Raw genomic sequence first — 21896 nt, forward strand, 5'->3', positions numbered from 1 at the left:
CAGTCAAGCTAGATGGTGCTTTGAGCAGGCTGGTCAAGTGGAAGGCATCTCTGCCCAAGGCAGAGAAGGTGGAACTGCATCTAAATCTTCTAGGTCCCCTTCTAACCCAAATCACTCTATGATTCTATGAGTATCTTGACTCTGGATTTTAGTGATAGTAATAAGTACCATGCTTCAGTATTCCTCAGTAATTTTTTTTTTTTTTGAGAGGAAAGTGTTATGTTTGCCACAATTATTAGTTATTCATTAAATATTTATTGAGAACTATAAAATATAGGGAAGAAAGGAAAAGGAAATTTTGAGACTTAGATGTGTTTCTAAGGTTGATGTTGCGTTATTGATACCTTATCAGTGTTGATAAATTATTTCCATGAGTTGGTTGCTCAGGTCATAATTTTTATAATGCAATGGCAGAATGAAGGAGATTTAAAGTGTTTGTAAACCAAGAAAGCTGTAATGAACTTCACACGAGCAGGCATGATGAGTGACTCATTTCACTGTATAGTCAGTGAGAAGATATAGGAATATTTAAGGAGTAATTAATTTCATCCTAAGCTGAACACCTAAAACAGTCCAGATAAACTGTTTTCTAAATGTACTCATTTCTCTCCATTGCCTACAGTTGAGAATTTGATGATTAATTCTGGTTTAGTGTCTACTGTGTAGGTGGTCAAAGCTACATAAGTCTGATGCCTTTGACTTGACTCTGTAAAGCAGCAGGTTACAGCAGGCATGGATACGCCAGGCTCATTTTTTTATTAGAACAGGCTACTGACTCTCACTTCAGAAGGAGAGTTGTGAGTCTGCAGAAGGAAGGGGGTTTGCTAAACTTTGATATACAGAAAAGCTAATGGGGTTACTAAAGCTTAATTTTACTTGTCTTTTCTTTACTGGTTTTCCTGCTCCCCATCTGTAAGATTCCATAGCACAGTCCGATGATATGCTCATTAACTTGTTGGGGTTTTTTGTTTTGACTGAGAAGTTTTATTTTGTAAGAAAATATACTTGCTAATCTGAATGGGTAGCATTTTAAATATGTATTTAATTGCTTAAAACCCTTAATGACTTAGGTCATTGTACTGTCAACTGAGAGAATGAAGACAATGGAACAACTGCAAGTAGTCACTTAGAGGACAAAGGGCTTGCAGAATTAGACCTAGCTTTCAGGGAATAATTAAATTTATCTTTTGTCTTGAGCTCAACATAAAAATGTTGCTCTCTTAACTTATTGCACTTATTGTCAAGAAGCAAAATGCTGGTTCCTGACTCACGGCTGAATAGAGATGCCAAATAAATGTAATAATTCTATTATTACAATGAGCAATGCTGAAAGGGTGAGTCTCTTTTCACTGGTGTAGGTCAGTGCACTGTATGAGGAATGATGGTGCTGCACCATGGATGCGAGTGTGTTTTGGGACACAGAATACCAAGGAGAAAAAGGCACGCATTTAATAGACCCCACTGACTCATGTTGCTGAACCAATGCCAAAAGGAAGAGGAGATTTATTTCTTTTTATGACAAATCACTTGTTTCCCTTTCTCTTAATACTAGATATTCAATATCAGGCTGCAGCTCAGTTTCTTCTGGCAGTCTCCCCTACTCAAGGAAAGCTCAGAATCAAGGCAGGATGGGGCTGCAGGAAGCTAAATAAATTAAACAGGAATAAATTAAACAGCTCCTTTTTATGTCAGAAGTTGGAAAAATTCCTTGGCATCTAGAAAAATTCACTGCTAGCCAAGGTTAGCACTCAAAACTCTATTACCAGTCTTAGCAATGGGTCAAAAATGAAAGGGAATTCTCTAGCTATTTCAGAATGTAGAAGCTTTCCCAAGCTGTTTATGCTTGGGTTTGTTTCCTCAGTAAATGAAGGACAGGGTTGCTAATTTGCCATCCTCTTGTCCTGCTGTGTACAGATACTCCTCTCATGATTAGTTACAGCCACACTAAAAAGAGGTTGCTCTGTTAGGTGGAAAGCCAAAATGCATCTCACAAGCAGACAACAGGGAGAAAGCATTACACCAAAAGAGACACTTGAAAGCAATACTCTGCATATAATAAATGAGACACAGGCCCTGTGAAATGTAAAGGGGACAAAATCAAAATGTTCCAGAGCAAGAGCAGGCTCCAAGTGGTTTGAACTTTATGCATACTCTTTTAATCAAGACACACTGGGATATTATGCACAGAATATTTGATGGATCACTAATAGTCATGGGCGCTGTAAGCCTAAATTCTTCACTAACCCCCTCATAAACAATATTCACATTGAATAGTACTGTGAAAGCCAAAAGCTGGGTCAGCTAACACAATCTTTAAGATTTAATGAGAAATTTTCATATACATCTTGAGGGATACCACAGTGTATCTGAAGAAGAAAAACCCAGGTAAGAAAAATTTGACACCTGGTCAAATTTTGTGTAACAGGAACTGTTTTAGAGATTTGACTCATGCTCCAAGTGATCATTTATACAGTGAGAATTATTGCTCTGTCAGAGTTTCACAAAACAACTTACCCTCCTTTGAAAAACTGCATTCTTTAGAAGGGCATAGTATATATAACACCCTGAGCTCAGTTCCTGTGGGAATGTGTGAAATTCTATAGATTAAGAATCAAGTTTAAGGGCCAGCACTCTACTGTATGTTTAAAATGAAGACTCTCAGATGGGCCGTGTATGCAATAGGAGAGTAAATACAATATTTTCAGTTATCATAAGGATTCACTTCTTCTCTTTTTCTCTTCAAGTGGAGTAAACAGCACATATAGAATATTTTGCAATCTATCAATCCTCTAAGAAAAGATCCATCCAGTTATCAAGAGAGAACCTTTAAAAGTGTTCATTAATTTTCTTGTCAACAAAACTAGAGTGCCTTCTTGAAATTTACTGATGCTGTAAGCACAAGAGCCATCACTGAGACACAGGAGAATTCAGCTGTAATACAAGATGTTACTGGCGACAGGGACAGTATTGTCCTGAAATCCAACAGTGCAAAGCCTTGGTCTTATGGGACAAACAAAGATTCCTGCTTCAGAGTCAGCGTTCTTCAGCAGAAAAATAACCCAAAACACTGAAAATTTAGGGATTCAATTTTACCAAAGGAAATTATGGGCTATGTTACAAATTAATTTAAAAATAAATCTCAAAGCAGCAGAAAAAAGTAGGCAAATCAGTGATTTTTTATTAGGCTGTTCTGAGCTCTACCTGAAATCCCTAGAGTGACTTTTTTTCCTTCTTCATTTTTCACTTTTTATACTGGACCTTTCTATTCATACCACCTTAAAAATGTATTCTACCCAGAGGATTCAACAGCCCAAAATAAGAACCAATAAACTCACTTTCAGTTCAGTGATATGGGTAGAAAAAATATTTTACCTTCATATCTAATGCATGCCTATAAAATATCAGTACCCAGTATTTTGGACAGATGGAAAAATACTTATTATATGAAAATTAATTTTAAATTATATTTATTTTAAACAAATTATTTTTCCTATAAAGTGGAGTTGTAAAATGTTCTGGTATTAGAGAAATAATAAGCATGGATTATGGAGAACATTGTGTGAGTTAGTCTAGAATATTGATCATGTGGCCAATGTATGTATTTTATGATCTGCAGACTCATTAAACCTGCTTGAGGGCTGCTAGGTACAAAAATATCACTCCTTCCTCAGGAAGTGCCCCCACACTGGCTGGAAGGAGGACACACAGAGCAGTTCCTGCTGTGTGTGCGCTCTGTCTTGTTACTCCTCCCCAGACATTTGTTATGGGCTCTTCTCAGACAAGGGCCTTGAAGGTTCAGGGGTGCTTTGATCTGACCAAAAATGAGACCCCTCTCTCACAGGGAACATTTCTCACTCCAGGCTCTGTCAAGCACACAGAAGAGTGCTACACCGAACTTTCCTGCTATCTGCTGGGCCTGAGAAGATAAAAACACCACAACTGACCACTGGCTTAGTGGTGGTGTCTGAGTAGTTGCAGCCAAAAAGTTTTATGAGTAAAGGACTGCATTTACAAAAGACGTGATCTAGATAACTCCAAGAAAAGACAGATTTTATCTGGCTACCATGAGGTTCTAAGACTGAAATTCTGAGGAAGAAACATAAATATTGTTTTCCTGTTAAAAATAAACTTTCCTTAAGCAATTTCCTGAACTTTAAGTACCTTCAGCAAGAAATACAAATTTTAGAAAAAGTATTTTTCACCAAGCAGATCAATTACATATATACTTATCAAATTAGATAGTCAAGAGACCTTTTTAATGATACTGTCACAGGAATTTGTCAAATTCATTATCATGCAGTAATTCAGTCACAGAATATTATTGGCTGTAAAAGTGTCCATTAAATCTGTGTTGATATTCACACATATTTGTTATGAAGTCAGATTTGAGCAAAAAGCCAACCAACATAATTGAGATATTGCAGGAAAGAAAATAATTCAATATACTACTCCTGTGAGAGTTTCTGTGATATGAAAAGAGCGATCCCATTCATGTTGTGCCATTGGCCATAACTAATAGCAGATTTCTTGAAGTACATTTTCCAATATCTGATAGACTTAGAAAGTACAATAGGAAGAGCATTGTCCGCAGGGCAAGAGAGTTGGTCCTGTACTTCTGCTCAGCCCTAGGAGGCCACATCTAGAGTGTTGTGTCCAGTTCTGGGCTTTTCGGTACAGGAAAGACATGGGGTTCCAGGAGTGGGTCCAGCAAAAGACTGCAGAGATGATTAGGGGACTGGAGCATCTCTCTTAAGAGGAAAGACTGAGGGAGCTGAGCTTATTCAGCCTCAAAAAAGAGATGGCTGAGAGGGGACCTCATCAATGTCTATCAGTATCTGAAGGCAGGGTGTCAAGAGGAGGTTTCCAGGCTCTTCTCAGTGGTGCCCAGCCGTGGGACAAGAGGCAACGGGCAGAAACTGAAGGACAGGAAGTTTCACCTGAATATGGGGAAGAACTTTACTGTGTGAGTGACTGAGCACTGGAAGAGATTGCCCAGAGGGGTTGTGGAGTCTCCCTCACTGGAGATATCCAGGAACTGGATGCAATCCTGTGCCACGTGTCACATTGCAGCTGATCTGATGCTGCCCCCTAAACTCAACCAGCCTAGAAGAAAACCAGTCCTTGGATTAGGAGGGGATAGCTTGGATTCAAACCCAAACAATGGCCTCCGCCAGCCCTGTTCAGGTACATACAGGTACACCACTGGCCAGAGATCTGGGCGGAGGGAAATTCCATCCAATCAGCTGTCAGGGATGGGGAAATCCAAACCACCCCGGATAAAGAGAGACTGAACAATGAAACACACCCATGGATGTCTCACGATCAAGAGGACTCCGGTTGTGATTTCTGTCTCCCTCCTACGACCGCACGTAACAGCCATGTGCTCTGCTTGAGCAGGGAGGTTTGACCAGCTGACCCACAGTGATCCTTTCCAACCTGTCCCATTCTGTGATTCTCTTCATGCATGATTCTGAATAAAGCACCAAAATACAATTTAGGACTGGATCTTGAATCAAAACTGTGCCTTTCTTTCACCATTGAAGGCTCTTTTGAAGTTCTTTTTTGCCTTGCCAACACACACCAATCCCCTGGACACCCACACTTGTTCATTCCAAAGGGTGACCTTTAACTGCATCCCATTCTTTTCTGAAACCTCTTGCATATTTCCAGTTTTAGACCAGAAGCAAAGAGGTCATTCACACATTCTTTGTCATATTTGGAATACTGACTCCTACAGTTTTTGCTCCAGAAGCACTCTCTTAGAAAATTTTGGGCAGTTGTACTGAATTGATTATCTGTACTTCAGTCTTAGCATGCCTTAGCTTCCTTTCACAAGGCCACTCTACTTCAATAGATTTCTAACTATTATTTTTAAATTTATGTGTTTGTCTGAATAACTGTAGATGAATCATTATGGAAATCTAATTTACATAATGAGCTATTTTTAGTATAGTCAGGATTAAAAGAGCAAAGAATCACAACAACTAATTTTCACATTAAAAATTGCTGTAAGTCTTGAAAATGACATAGCATAGTAATGATTACAAGAAAAATCATAAATTACAATTATTTTATTCACCTTATAGATCTTAATTGTGAAGCTTCATCTCTTCTGTAGTGAAGAAAGAATGCTATAATTCCACATGATTGTTTATTAGTACCTGATCCAAATTGATTTCACGTAATCATAGCAGGGTAAAAATGAAAATGCATGTTTTACAATGAGCCATACACACACATACACATGCATACTTAACATTAATAGCAGAAGATAATTAATATTTCTAACTGCTAGCATAAGAATGCAAGTAGCCTGAAATTCCTTTTGCTCATGTAAGTGAGCTGTCATGCCATTATGCAGTACAATATATTATCATCATCAAATAATTTCCTGTTCTGTTAAATAATTACAAAGCACAGAATGCTTTGCAACAATTCTTGTCAGTTGATGGGTTGCTTTTTGACATGATTCAGCTGTGTGTTAAACAAATGCAAACCTCTTAGTAGCAAGACTTCCCAATCAAGCAGTATCCGTCAATTACAGTAGCAGTTGTTTTTAACTGAGGGTGTTTCCTGAATATCAAACATTAGCAGGGAAAGGGATAGAGAGGACTCCTGTGCATACTGCACAGGAATCACTGTCCATCAAAGTAATTCATTTTCCAGTGATTCCATATAAAACTGATCTGGCAGTTGTCACAAATTATTTGCATGTGTTGCAACATGGTCTTCGGCTAAGTCATTATTTGGAAATATTTTTTTTGGTAAAAAAAGAAATATTTTCTTAAAGAGATTTTATTTTCTTGCTTATCTTCTTCCTCATATGCGCTGAAAACACACAGGTCACCATGGGTTACTGTGATATGAGAAAATGAGAGAAAACTGTTCTTGGTTTCAGATGTTTGGGATAAACCACTATCTTGGTTTTAACTCATCACTGTTTTTGAATTACCTTGTCCAAAAGTGTGAGAGTGGTAAATGAAAGCCTTTTTTAGAGATTGCAAGTCCTCAGTTTTTGCTTTCCAGCTAGGTGTCAATGATAGGAACTTATAAATGCTGAGAAACTCAAAACATGCCAAGACAGATGGGCTTTAGCTCTTAGCTCAGAACAGAATAGCTAATGAATCTTCTGTTCATACATCTAAGCCCCTGTGTTGCAGCAGCTCAGGCACATAAAATTCCTTCTAATCTCAGGTAGTATCATGGTTCTGTATGCCACTTGCCGTGACCTTTTGGAGTTTGTTTAGGCTGCTATATCTCCTTAGCTGCGCAAATAAGGCAGAACAATGGGGGCATGCTCTGAATTTAGCTCTTCATTGACCTATGTCTTTATTTTCCATGTACTAGCTGTTTAATTTTCAAGCTTCAGAAAATTTGGACTAAAAAACTGAAGCAGAATAAAATGTCCAAAGTACAAATTTACTTTAAAGTGCAAGTTGAATAGAAAGTTTGCAGGAAGGCTTTATTTTTTTCTGTTTAATAGGCATACAATGTAGCAGTGTTAGTTTAGACATTTATTTCCTGAGGAAAAATGTCCTGGGAGGGGGAAGGATTTACATGAAGGTGCTGATATGTGTGTACATTTGAACATACAAGCAACTGTAGTGGATTTAATGGAGTGCACAACAGACACTCTTCCCTACAGATGTATTTGCAGAATTTCAAAGCTGTGAAAGGAGTTCAGTTTTAAACAATGTTTCTGAAGGGCTGTTATCTTGCCTCTTAAAAAAAAATCACTCTAGCATGAAAGTTGGTATATATAAAGTTCCAGCCTGGGACCAATTTTTTAGACAAAGTAATACACCTTCATTTTTTAAAATTAAATTGTACAGGCTGTTAACCTATAATCCTAAGTATAGTTATGACATTTTCTCTACATGTATCAAAGGAGTGTTTAATTACACATAGAAAATGTCGAGCTAGTTAGGATAATGCCCCTTTCTGGCTTTTAAAAGGCTAGGAAAGGGATTGTAACCAATCAAGTACTAGAGAAAATTGGTTGTTTAACTGAGAGCCAAGTTCATTATTAAGTCCTAAATCCAAAATGTCTCTTTGTTCAAAAGCCTGGTTCTGACTTCACACTCTCATAAGATGTCTCTCCTTTCCTACACAGAACCCAGTACATGTGGTCAGAAGTACTATAAAAAGTACCAGCTGACTAAAACAAATTATGAATGAGGGACTCCAAATTCTTTATAGTAGTCTTGGATTTGCATTGCAGAAGTAATGAATCTGATGGAATAAACATACATAATATTAAGTTTTAGTCAATGGTACCTCTATGACTTGGACTACTTTTCTTCCTTTCCTCCTATTTAGAATTCTCAAGCTTCAGATGCCCTAACCTATTTCACTAACAATGCTACAAAGTCTCAGTTGCATTCAAGTATTTATTTTACTAGAAACAAAGCTAGATGCTCTTTTCCCTCACAACACCACTGGGATACAGCATACCTTTAGTCTTCTTCAAAGGATCAGGAATTCTGAGACATGTTTGAAAAAAAATTATCTAAAGTTCATGCATTTGAAAATCAATTGATTTATGCTTCATCTCATGTTATTTAGTGTAAATTATCTGGTAGAAGAAGAGTAACTTAGATTATCTCAGAGGAAAGACCAAGCATGTATTATGTATCAGGAACCTTGATTGTGCCTCTATTAGAAGACAGTTGAAAGAAAATATTAATATCCAATACTATGCACAGGCTGCAGAATGCATTGAATTATTACAATTCACCAATGATAGACACTGTGAAATGCTCCAAATGAGATTTAAAATTACTTTTCTGAATTAGAAAGCCATCAACTTGAATTTTTAGATATGTGCAAACCATTACTGAATGATTCATTAAAGCACAAAGCATAAAAAGCAGCACAATCTTAGCCACCCCCTATTAATGTCTATGAAAAAGGAATGGCTTTGTTGTTCCTCCACAGTTCCTGGCAGAGCCCTCACTGGAGTTTTTAGGAATAAAGGACATTGAGGAACAAGCCTCAGCTCCCTCATGCATTTCCTGAATTCTTTGCTTATTATTGGCTAAAAGTCTAGACTTTTAGCTGAGATGTAACATGCAAACTCATTGACATCAGAGGAAATAGCTAACAAGGAAAAAGCAGGTCTGCTCTGATGCCACCAGACTGCTGCAACTATTTAGATTGCTGTCCTACATATGGATGCTTGAGGAAAATATTGTGTTTCAGTGTAAGCATCTCAGAAGGCAACTGCCCTTACCCTCAAGAGTCCGGAGAGTAACAGAACCTCATCACAACTCTGTTAGCTTCTCAGAAATGTGGCTTACTCTTGTCTGCACCATTTCCATCACACAGAACCATTCTGCAGGAAGGAAATGTTGTTCCAAGCCCTATTGAGTTGCAGAAGAGATGTCCCAGAGAATATGCAGGTTCAGCTCCACAGCTAGGAGAATTTATGAATTATTCCATCTGCAGCACCATAAGGCTGGATAATCTTCTGGCACACATTATCTTACAAGCATGTATCTACATAGTAAAACAGAATATCTATCCTTAGGGGTGAATTCCATATTTAGAGATTATTTTTTTCTGCTTTTACTCAATAGATTTTTATTTCAAATTTGGCTTTACTAAAATCCAAGTAGCCAATTACACTAGAAAGCCTCACAGTAAATACATTTTAAGTATGGATATTTATCTTGCCATAAAATCATAGCTGACCTACTCAAGGTATGTAACACTAACGGTCTGGACATACTAGTCATTGTTTCATGCCTCTTCTTCCAAACACACAGAATTACAGAATGGGTCAGATTGGAAGGAATCAGAGTAGGTCAGCTGGTCAAACCTCCCTGCTGAAGCAGGGTGATATCAGAGCACATGGCACAGGATTGCATCCAGTTCCTGGATATCTCCAGTGAGGGAGACTCCACAACCTCTCTGGGCAATCTCTTCCAGTGCTCAGTCACTCACACAGTAAAGTTCTTAAGTTCTTCCCCATATTCAGGTGGAACTTCCTGTCCTTCAGTTTCTGCCCGTTGCCTCTTGTCCCATGGCTGGGCACCACTGAGAAGAGCCTGGAAACCTCCTCTTGACACCCTGCCCTCAGATACTGACAGACATTGATGAGGTCTCCTCTCAGCCATCTCGTCTCAAGGCTGAACAAGCCTGGCTCTGTCAGTCTTTCCTCTTAAGAGAGATGCTCCAGTCCCCTAATCATCTTTATCATCCTTCACTGGACCAGTTCCAGGAGCTCCATATCTCTCTGTCCAGGACTGGAGACAACACTCCACCTTCATGCAAGTAATTAATTAGTGTCTTTATTCTGATTTATAAATCTGTGTTATCAGCTTGAGCTGCCTTTTTTTTTTTTCCTCCATTACTAATTTTAATTTCAGATACGGATAAATCTCTTTTGTAGGCTGGAAGATTACTTCCCAGCAGCCCCAGGGAATTCATCATGGCACCAAGTCAAGAAGAGCTTGGACAACTCTCAGACACATGGTCTGATTCTTGGGGTGATCTTGTGCAAAGCCAGGAGCTGAACGTTGATAATCCTTGTGGGTCAACTCAGGTGAGCCTATGATTCTATACTTAAATTCTCTGGCAATATAAGGCTTGTGCCTTCAAAGCACCCCTTATTTCTGTTACAATTTCTTTTACCTTAACCTTAATTATTAGTTTTAGTACTTCTGGGACTTTTTTCTTTTTTTTTTTTTTTTCTAGATAATTTTCTGAAGTCTACTTTGGACAGTCTTTAGTAGTTATGAGTTATACCTCAATTTTGGTACCTTTATTAGTTCAGCAGCATTTTGGGTCTGTGGTGCACTAAGACAGCTGACTGTCAATTTCAGCTATCACTACAACAAATATGTGGGAAATAGAAGTTGTTTCTTCCAGATAACTACAGTCACCATTCTACTGGTTGTCCTGTATTCACCTGATTTATTACTCTGTCAATTAGTTTTGTTTATTTGTGTTTGTTTATAAAATGGATTTAGGTACTATGAGCTCCCTATAATTAATTTGCTTACAGAATAACAAAATATCTATGAATTGTCTGGTGTCACGTTGTTCCACCACAATATTTGTAGAAAGGACATAAAAGACAACAAGTGCCAATCAAGCTCCCTTCCCTATATGTGAGAGGTTATTCTAAACAAAACATTTTGAACTTTAATTGCATAAAATTAAAAAAAAAAAACCCTATATTTCAGGAGTTTTTTTAATTAAACTGGATTTCTCTAATGATAGCAAAGTCAGAAAAAAAGAGTTGTATCCCCACTACTGGACTGAAGTGAGAAGATATCTGGTATAATTAAAAAGTAAAGAATTCAAGAGAGCTGGATAACAACAAAACCAGAGGACTGGGGACCTTGCAAGCATATGACTTTCTTGTAATTCCATAGGTGTCTTATAAATTTACCTTTATATTTGGATATCTATTACTTCCCCATGCTGACTCCCTCCATTCATATTAAAATTTCCTTTTTTTTTTTATTCTGACATTGTTGTGAAAGTAGAGGTCCTATCCTTGAAAATAAGCCAATATTTGTGTGTTTTGTAGTATGTTAGACACATTAGACATTTTCTTCTTGGGAAAGATTAGAATGCTTTCTGCAATTTTTGTACACCAGTGGCAAAACCAACAAATAAGTGATGTGTTTTTTTAAGATTCCATAATTCCTCTCTGAGATTCTGTTGACAGCATTGGTAAAGTTCTTTTTGGTTTATTTGTTTGTTGTTTTTGATTTTGTGGGTTTTGTTTGTTGTTTTTGCCTTTTTTTTTTAATGCTGGCTGGTTAGGTTTGAAAAGTTTAATTAAATAAGTTTTAGACAGGTCTAAAGCAGATGATATAGTCTGATGATTGGATTTCTGGCAGGTCCACACAGATTGGCAACTGGGAACCATCATGAGAGTCCAGCCCTAGGGAAGAGGTGCAGGCTGAATTGGAAGCCTGTAAGTCCAACACAGCTGTTCAGAGAAACAGCTGGCATCTTCACCAATGCTGAATCTGTTTCATGAACCTGCTGCAGAAACTAGCCAATATTACCTTGTCTGGATATTTGTAGCAAATACAGGGACTGAATTTAGAATATTTTTTCTTCTGGGAACAATGGGGCTTAGGCTAACTTCAGTGCTGACAAAGCTTCCTGAGCTGTGGCACCACCTGGGAAAAAGCCAATGTTAACTTGAACTGGAGGAGCTGGAGATGAAATCACATTGACAGACAGTTTTTCTCTCTTTCAGACTACTGAGAAATAGTGATGCTTGATCTGACAAGAAAGCAGGAATATTGTCATGGATGTCCAGGATCTGCTGCTAAAAACAGAATCTTTGGCTTGTGATAAGAAGGAAGACAACTCCTAGAAATTAAAATATTAAGAAGACAATTCACATGAACACTATTAAAAAAACACAATTGCCACAATCCTCCCCTCTTGTCTTGTCCTTCCTGGCTCTGATAGTTTATCTCTAGCAAAGATAGTGTATGCTAACCACATAATATCAATGTCATTTTCATCCATCTCATTCCTTTCGGCTTTATCTTATTCTGAAGCAGACTTGCCACCAACTTTGAATGTACATTGTTCAAATGGAAAGTGCCCTTTTTTCGTTTTTAATGACATAGTCATTTTTCTGGATATGAGAATAATGGACATGAGAACAATAGTCTGGATGATATTATGAAATGAAAAGCTGCATTTCTTCCTACTATGTAGGTTTCTTGCTACAAAGGTATTTCAGGATCTTTCAAATGCTTTTTTCTCTGCAGTGATGTGCTGACAGCATCATCACAAACAAAACACTATAGATTTGTAAGGAAAATAGTCTGCTAGAAAGATAGGAAAAAAATCTAGAAAATGTACAAACAGAATGAATAAACTGCTTACTTTCTTAAGGAAGAAACTAATAATGCAGTAGAGCCCTACATTACCTTCAACTTAGCTCTTTTTGGAGCTAAATCAATTTAAAAATGTGATTTAAAAGAATATTTAAAAGAGCATTTTAGGAGAGAAAATTACATTTACTTGGCACAGAGTTCTCTTGTACTATAGAGAGAACAAAAGACCTAAAGAGGATTGAAAGACTGCAAAAATATTCCACCTTTGACTTTAAAAAATGAGATTTTCAAACAGAAGTAGGAACAAATCTTAAATAAATGATCCCTGGATTTTTTTTGTGGCTCATTAATAACAAAAATAAGAAACCAGCAATAAAGGGCAGGTATCAATTTTTAAAGAAAAGAGCTTAGATCAGAAGCTGTCAATACAATTGAACAAATTTCTGGAAATTTCAGAAAAATCAGGAGCATAAAATTTGTCAAGGATCATAAAGAGTAACATTGGACAACATCAGAACATGGACACCCAGAGTCAGAAATTACCATATCTATTTACGAGAAGCCTGGTCAAAGTCATCCTGAAACAGTGAGATGAATACACATACAAATATATGTAACTGGGCAGCTTCACTAAAAGATCAGACAATAATGCCATAATATTACCGATCTTTTCTTTGAGCACCTGAATGCATCATTTTCTGAATGATAGATGATAATCAAGTTCTCTTCATCCTGGTCCATAGCCAACAAGCAAACAAACAAACCAGCAATAGATTCTGGTAGGAAGAACTTACATATTAAATTTATAATTTTAATGAGAATATAGTTTTTAATAAAATTTCTATTTTCCATGATTTCTATTTTCCATGATTTCTAGATTTGCTTTGCAGCTCGATTGCAATAACTAATTGAAAGAACACTTTCAAATTGTGCATAGGTATCCTTCATATGTAATTTTGAACACATAATATATCATTAATTTGACTTTACTAAAAAGGTTTAGATTGATTCAATAGTTTAATTCTCAGTGAATTTTTGTGATGCAGAGATTTCTGTTTGGATAAGATTACCTTTTACTTTAGCTAACTTCAAAGAGCTAGTTTCTCATTGGGGTGCTGAGAATGACTTATGTCTTACAAACAGATTAACCAAAAAAAAAAAAAAAGGAATAAAAGAAACCAAGAAAACCTGCAGAAAACCTACTGGATAGTACAGGGAAACCATATGATATGTAAGAGTTCATCTCACCTTCTGTTTCATGTTTTCTGCCTGTTAGTAGACTATTAATAGCATTCTATTCTATTCTATTCTATTCTATTCTATTCTATTGCCTTTTCTAATTTCTGGTAGCAGAGACTCATGAAATTAACTTACATCTAATAAGTTTAAATTAAATTAGTTGAATCCTGAAAGCTTTCCTTACTAATCACTAAGACAGAAATTCTTCTCTGAAGTCCCATTTATATCACAGCAAAATATATAAGCTTCAATATGACATTTAAAAAGAAATTTACATTGCTTTTTTTATATACCAACTCTCTCATGGATGTATGCATCATTTCAATTTCATACGCAGAATTTCTTCTCAAGAACTGGAATTAGTGACATGTTCTTGTGGCTGTCACTCATTTTTTTGGCTTGCCATTTATAATGTAAGGATTTATTTTACAATGCGCTTATTTCATTCTAAACAAATTTGAAAGCACTTCATGTTAAAAGAATATGTTTCTGTGTTAATAAACACTACTTCAATTGGCTTTTTAACTAATACATTGTTTTTGCCCCCAGTGTAATACTGAGCAATGTCACTCAGGGAATTGAGGGCACTTGTAAGGATGTCTGAATGCTTGGAAGTGCAGCTTGAGTAGCTTCGAAGTTAATTGTAGACAGATTTTACCTCCTAGTACCAACACCTAAAACATCCCTGCACAGAAGTAGCAATGTTTGATGCTTTTAAAGGTCTCTTCCAACCTTGATAATTCTATGATAAAACTAATATTTTGGGGAGAGGAACGCAATGAAATTTGACAAACGAATCATCAACTTTCATAGTAGCCAAATGGGGACAATATGTATTTCTATAGGAATGGATGAGATGTTATAATTTACAGTGTAATGGGAAAATGTATGTATATTCCTACAAAAGCCAGCAGCAAGGTTATGATGCTTTGCAATGCTGACTGAAATGACTGTCCTATTAGGACAGTGGTCCATTGTGGTTATGGCATTAGACAGGACTTTATTTTTGATGAGCAGAATAGTACAATCACATTATAAAGGCGCAATCCAGAGCTGCTTAAATAACTAAGTATTAGAAGTCCCAACAAACATCCTTGACATTCTAAGGTGTTGCTCCATACTTAATGATGCAATAACTTCCTTTATGGAATTCTGCACTTGCTCTCATTTTTTCCCAGACTTCTATTAGGTACACAACTCTCTTCTGAGACTGATTTTTTTAGAGAATGTGTGCATAAGATTGGTTTGAAATAACTGTGTAATCACACCATAATTAGAAATCACGAAAATAGAAATTTTATTAAATTTGGTTTCATTCTTTTGCCAATATTGCAAGTGAAGTTCTTTAATACCAGGGTATGAACATATTTGTATTTTGACAAGCAGTGATCCTAAACTGGGAAATTATCTTAAAGATTTACATTGCTATTTCTGGCTTCCCAAGTTTTGCACAAGTTTTAAAATGTTTCCATTAAGTATGTGAGTGGATATGTTTTGCTTTCATTAATTGACTATCGAAAAAGAAGATTGGCTAGAAGAGTAAGTAAGCTTAACATTCTCATTTTCATGTAAATACTATTGAAGTGATTGACAGATAATTATGGTGTAATATGCATTTGACATCTTTCAAAACTGGAGGTCTCCTTTCCTGAAAGAGGGATGATTCCCATAATATCTTCTTGAATCTAATGAAGCACAGACTAAATAAGTGGCCAGTGAGGTGGACAGAAAACTGGCTGAACTGCGGGGCTTAAAAAGCTGACCAGTGGTACAAGCACCAGCTCGTGGCCACTTGCCAATTGTGTAGTCCAATATCAACACTGCCTCCAAAAGTTTAAAAACAATACCCTCATTAGTGAAGGACATTGTGAAATTGAAACCTAGACAAAACTGGTAGCAGTGATTGATGCACCGGACAGTTGTGCGGCCATAATAGGATGAGCTGAAATATTGGGTCAATGGGAAATTCATGAGGTTCATTGATGGGAAAAGCAAAGCCCAGCACCTAGGGAGGAATAACCATGGGCACCAGCCCAAGTGGAGGTTTGCCCAGTTGGAAAGCAGCTTTCCAGGAAAGGATCTGTTTGCCCTGGTGGACAAGCTGACCATAAACCAGCAACCTGTACTTGTGGTGAAGAAGGCAAACAGCCTCCTGGGCTGCTTTGGGAAGAGAGTTCCCAGTAAGTTGAGATAGAGGATTCTCCTCCTTTTTTTGGCACTGGTGAGGCCACATGTGAAGTATTGTGTCCAGTTCTGGTCTCCTTGCTGCAAGAGAGACATTGAATGAGTCAAGAGAAGGACTGCTAAGATGTTATAGGGACTGGAACATCTGTCCTATAAGAAAAGGCTCAGACATTAGGAACTGTTCAGCCTGAAGAGAAGAAAGAGGAGGATCTCTTTGGTGTGTGTAAGTAACTGATGGGGGGAAGAAAACAGGGCAGAATCAAACTCTTCTCAGTGGTACCCAATATCAGCACAAGAGGAAGTGGATACAAACTGAAATAATCAAAATTCCATTTAAACATGAGAAGGTTTCTTTCATTCTGAAAACAGGTTACTGAGAGTCTGTGACATGTCTGTGCTTAGAAACACTGAAACCCCAGCTGGAAACAGCTCTAAACAGCCTGCTGTCCTTGTCATTCCTTTCATAGAAGGATTGTACTAATCTTCTGAAGTACTACTGAAGCGAAAGGCTGGTTCTGATACACTGCAAAATTCTGGGATGAACTAGGGAGGTTTAAATATTTGAAAAGATTTAAAAAATGGTTTCACAGCTGCATCTTCCATACCTATGGTGTACCTTCTCAGACTTCCACAGATATTATGATCAGTTGGTATTGCATGCATTTCTTACAAACTGTTACAAACAGTGTGGAGGTAATCATAGTGCTGAACACGGAACGAGTGAGAGGTGAGAACTACACCACCAAGTATTATGGGAGATGGAAAATTTCCTCTTTGGCACTGCTTGCACCTTCCACCATCCCTGTGACCTCACAGTTAACACATGTTAAGTACACAGTCTGTAGCACTGGTTTCAATAAATCACTGGTTGCTTAAACTGTGCATCTTTCCCCATGAAATCCAGAGGGAGCATGCTCTTCCAGCTTTTGCTGCTATAAACTGTCACTTCTGATGAAGCAAATCAGCTTACCAACACTAAATTCAACAGATCTTTGTCAATTTTCAGCATCCATGGATCTGACTGAGGTCCTACTTCTCCTGTTTTATAGAAATGAATTGCAAGAATTAAAAAAAAATAGTCTTGGCAAACTAAATTTACAATACACCGAATTTTCACATTATCAGAAATACATAACATCTAAAAAGATACATATTGAAAAGACAGAGGTAATATTTCTGGACCATCCATATCTTTTTCTCATATAACGCACAAATGAGTTCAATTTCCAGATCAGACACATTCAGACATAGCAGAAGTCTCTGCTCTCCACTTTTTTCCTGTGACAAACTGTCAGTAGGAAAGCTTACATGACAGAAGCTCAAAAAGTGCCAGTCAGAATAGAATAAAAGTGGCAGTTTGAAAATTACACTGGCACTGCCGCTTGCTCAAAGCCAAATGAGTACATTTCACTCATATTGTCAAAATACAGGTTGTAAATCCACTGTTTCTCTTCCATCAGTAAGAAATAATTTCTCTCCACCTTTCTTCTGCTTGCAAAATACTCAGTGATATGTTTTTCTCACCATCCTGATGCAGGTCTGACCTATAATGAAAGCTTAATAAAATAGCCTCCTAAACAGCACTGTTTTGATTGGCTTTATTTCACATTTTGCCAAAACAAACTAGTACAAAAGTAGTTCCTTATCTCAGAGAGTTAAGAAAGGGATTGCACAGCCAACAGAGCACTTTGTGTGTGTGAATCACAGAATGAGAGGACTTGGAAGGGACCCATCAGGGTCATCAACTCTGACCACCAGCCCCACAGGGCACTATTCCCAAGAGCCACACAATGTGCCTGTGAGCAGGGTCCAAATGCTTATTGAACTATGTCAGGCTTGGTGCTGTGACCACTGCCCTGAGGAGCCTGTCCTAGTGTCCATCCACCCTCTGGGTGAAAAATCTTTCCCTAACATCCAACCTAAACCTCCCCTGACACAACTTCAGGCCATTCCCTCTGATCCTGTCATTGGACACCACAGAGAAGAGATCAGTGTCTGCCCCTCCTCCTTGACTCATGAAGAAGTTGTAGCTGCCATGAGGTCTCCCCTCAGTCTCCTCTTCTCCAGGCTGAAAAAACCAAATGACCTCAGCTCCTCCTCATGAGGCTTGAACTCAAGGCCCTTCCCCATCTTTGTTGCCCTCCTTTGGACACTCTCTAATAGCTTCATGTCTTTTTCATATTGTGGCACCCAGAACTGCCCCCAGCACTTGAGGTGGGGCTGCCCCAGTGCAGAGCAGAGCAGGACAGTCCCCTCCCTTGCCCGGCTGTGATGCTGGGCCTGATGCACCCCAGGACAGGGCTGGCTCTCCTGGCTGCCAGGGCACTGCTGGCTCATGTTCAACTTGCCAGGACCCCCAGGTCCCTTTCCATGGCACTGCTCTCCAGTATCTTGTTCCCCAGTCTGTCCTTACATCCAGGGCTGTCCTGTCCCAGGTACAGAATTCATCACTTTACCTCATTGAAATTCATGTGGTTGGTGATTGCCCAGCCCTCTGATTGTTGAGGTCTCTCTGCAGGGCCTCTCTGCCTTCAAAGGAGTCAGCAGCTCCTCCCAGTTTTGTATCATATGTGAACTTGTTCAGTATCTCTTCCTGTCCTGCTCCCAAGTCATTGAAGAAGATGTTGAAGAGCACCAGGCCTAAGATGGAGCCCTGCAGAACCCCACTAGTGACAGGTCACCAGTCTGATGTTCCCTCATTCCCTATAACCAGCAGAATGCCAGTTTAAAATACACAAAAATCCTTATGGAAGTTAAATGCTTTGAAAAATGACATGCTGCTGAGAATATCCCAGTTAGACAAGATGGCTGAACCTATCTTTTGGCCCTTTAACAGACATTGGAGCAAGGCGTTGGTAATAAAAAGGGACAAATGAAGAAATGAGATCTGTCACTGGATGTCTGAAAAACTAATCACTGGGAAGCTGAGACCTGAGGTGATTGTTTTGATGCTTTTGTCTAACAGAACAATATATAACTGACATTTTTGTTCTTTCGATTTAGAGGATGTCCTTTCAATGCAAGCCTCCTACAACGTGTTCTCCTGCAAAGCCTGCAACATTGGGACAGAAAAAAACTATGCCAATACAATAATGATTTTGGGGTCTGTCTCTCCATTGACAAGTCTTGTGCTAGAATACCGCATGTGGACATATGTAGCTTGCTAGAATAAAAACACCTCAGTGTTAGGATTTCCCAATTTATCTTCTTTTTCAAGAATTCTAGACTGCATTTATAAACCACCTTTATTTGAATTCTTCCAGAAAATCCTGGACTGGATGCATTAAAATTCTTAAATACTATAAAAAACCCAACAGTATTCTTTTTAAAGGATTATTGCTAGTATTTTCCTTAATCAAATGGTAACAGCCCTTGCAAAAGTGGAAACATGATTCTAAGGGAACATACACACACGACTAAACATTATAGCAGTCTCATCCTTTTGTGTTTTAGGATTCTTCTAGGCATCTCTTGATTGAAGAATGTGAGCAATAAACTCAACATTACACTCTATTGGAAGTTTTTCGTTTTACATTGCAGAACATCTAGGTGTATTCCCAGTAAGAGTATCAGGTTACCACAGACTGGAAATGAACATGAAGAGTAACAAGTGGGGGGTTTGTACCTTTCTTTTCTTCCTGATAATCAATCTAGTGAAATTTACTTGTGAAAGCTGAACTTTTCAGCTGTCAAAGAATCAGAAAAGGAAAACTTCATGGGATATCTCATTTGGAATGTACAATTTCAAACATGTTTTTCTTGAAATAATAAATGTGAGGATTATTTTTTTATTTCCCCTTGACTATTGCTATTGGAGGGATGATCTCCCTTTCATATTACTGTCTTTCCCCTGCTCTTACAATCCTCAATGTCAATGAGAAGTATTTTTAATTACATTACAGAAGGAACTGGCACTTATGATAATATAGTGGACTGGCTGAATTGAGTCTCTATTGAAGTTACACACAGAAGAATCCTACTGTGAAACCTGCTGTGCCTCTCCCTCCATGCCCACCTCCTCTTTTTTGATAATGGTGTCTATATGCAAAAACCTACAATTGACTATCTCATCAATTTAGATAGGTCATTTTTTCTCCTCTTTGAATCCTTACAATAGGAAGTAATCTTGGCGAATCAAATCAGTTCTTCGAATCTGTTCTTTCCTGATAATTAGCTCATTTGAATTTTCTTCTGAAAATCTCTTCCATGTACCAAGTTCTGTCCGCTTACTATGATGCTGGAATATAATGCTTCTTATGCAACACTTAATGTCTGCTTTTAGGACAGAAATCTTTCATTCTTTGCACAATTAAAGCAAAGATATCATGTCAACTCTGAGTGTGCAGAGAATACAAAATCCAATCCCTATTTGCTAATTTCAATATTTCTCTTATTGGCATGAAAAATTCTTGGCCAAATCTTGGAGACCTGAGCCCACTCCCAAGGACAGGCTCACGACTTGCAGTGGGAGGAAACAACATAGAACACAATGCTCTTTACACTGCTTTTTCTTGTTTCTTATCTTCACTCACCACCACAGACACAGAACCCTCCCACACACCTAGCCCTAGTCTCAGACTAGCCCAAGCTCAGTTGTAGTTACTAGTTTACAATGCATATACTGCAGGGCAAAATTCTCTTAAAAATGGAAGATTTTTACTGTGGTTCAAATATCCATTTTATACATCTGTGCAACGACGTGTATCTAGCCTTCTACAGCAGAGAAGGTCAGAGTCCGGCTAGCTGAGGTTAAGGCCGACACCTCACTGCATAGTCTGCCAGCACCCCTCAGTGTCGTAAGGCCTCGGGCTGTGCTGGTTGCGGACTGGATCGCTGCTAAACGACGAGAAGGAAGAAGCTGGACACTCGCTGGGGGGCTACACTTGGTTTATTGGAAAGCCCACGATGTCCCAGCGAATGACCAAGAACAAAGGGTGCTTCAGGGTTATAAAGGGAAGGAGTGGACCTGGGAGGGGTTTACAGAAGACCAAAAGGGGGAGAAGAGGGGATGAACTTAACACAAATGACATAGTGGAGAGCCCAATAGGTACCAGGTATGGGAGGGGCCCCGGGACCACAGCCAACCACAACCCCCAAAGAGGAGAAGCTTCTGGAATACTAGGTGGAGTGGGGGGGTGATTGACTTGGCCCAGGGAGGAGAAAAAGCATACATACTAGGGAAAAAGGGGAGGAGGAATTATATAACCTAGAAGACTGACAATAGAACTGGCAGGGCTGTGGCGGGAAAACTGAGGACAGCAGAACCATTTTACACAAAATGGGGGGGAAGAGATACATAAAATGGGGGAGGAATTAAATGAACTTAATGAACACACTACAACACATCTGTTTAAGTATTTATTGTAATTTTTTCATGTGTGTAAGTGTGCATTCTTTGATGCTAATAAAACTTTTTAAAACTTACACTTAAAAATAAATCTCTTGTTTTATATTGAATTTATACTGCATTTTTCATATAGCATAAAACATATGGTAACCTTTAAGTACATAAAATTCCTGTCTGTATGAAATGATAAAAAGTATTTTCAGCACAGGATAAATCTTAATATCTGTGTTGCAAACCCCTGGAAAATAGAGACTATCACAGAAATATTTACACAATATAACAGGATTAGTAAGGTACACAGAACAGTT

This window comes from Ammospiza caudacuta, chromosome 5 (assembly GCF_027887145.1).
Source record: "Ammospiza caudacuta isolate bAmmCau1 chromosome 5, bAmmCau1.pri, whole genome shotgun sequence".
NCBI lineage: Eukaryota > Metazoa > Chordata > Aves > Passeriformes > Passerellidae > Ammospiza > Ammospiza caudacuta.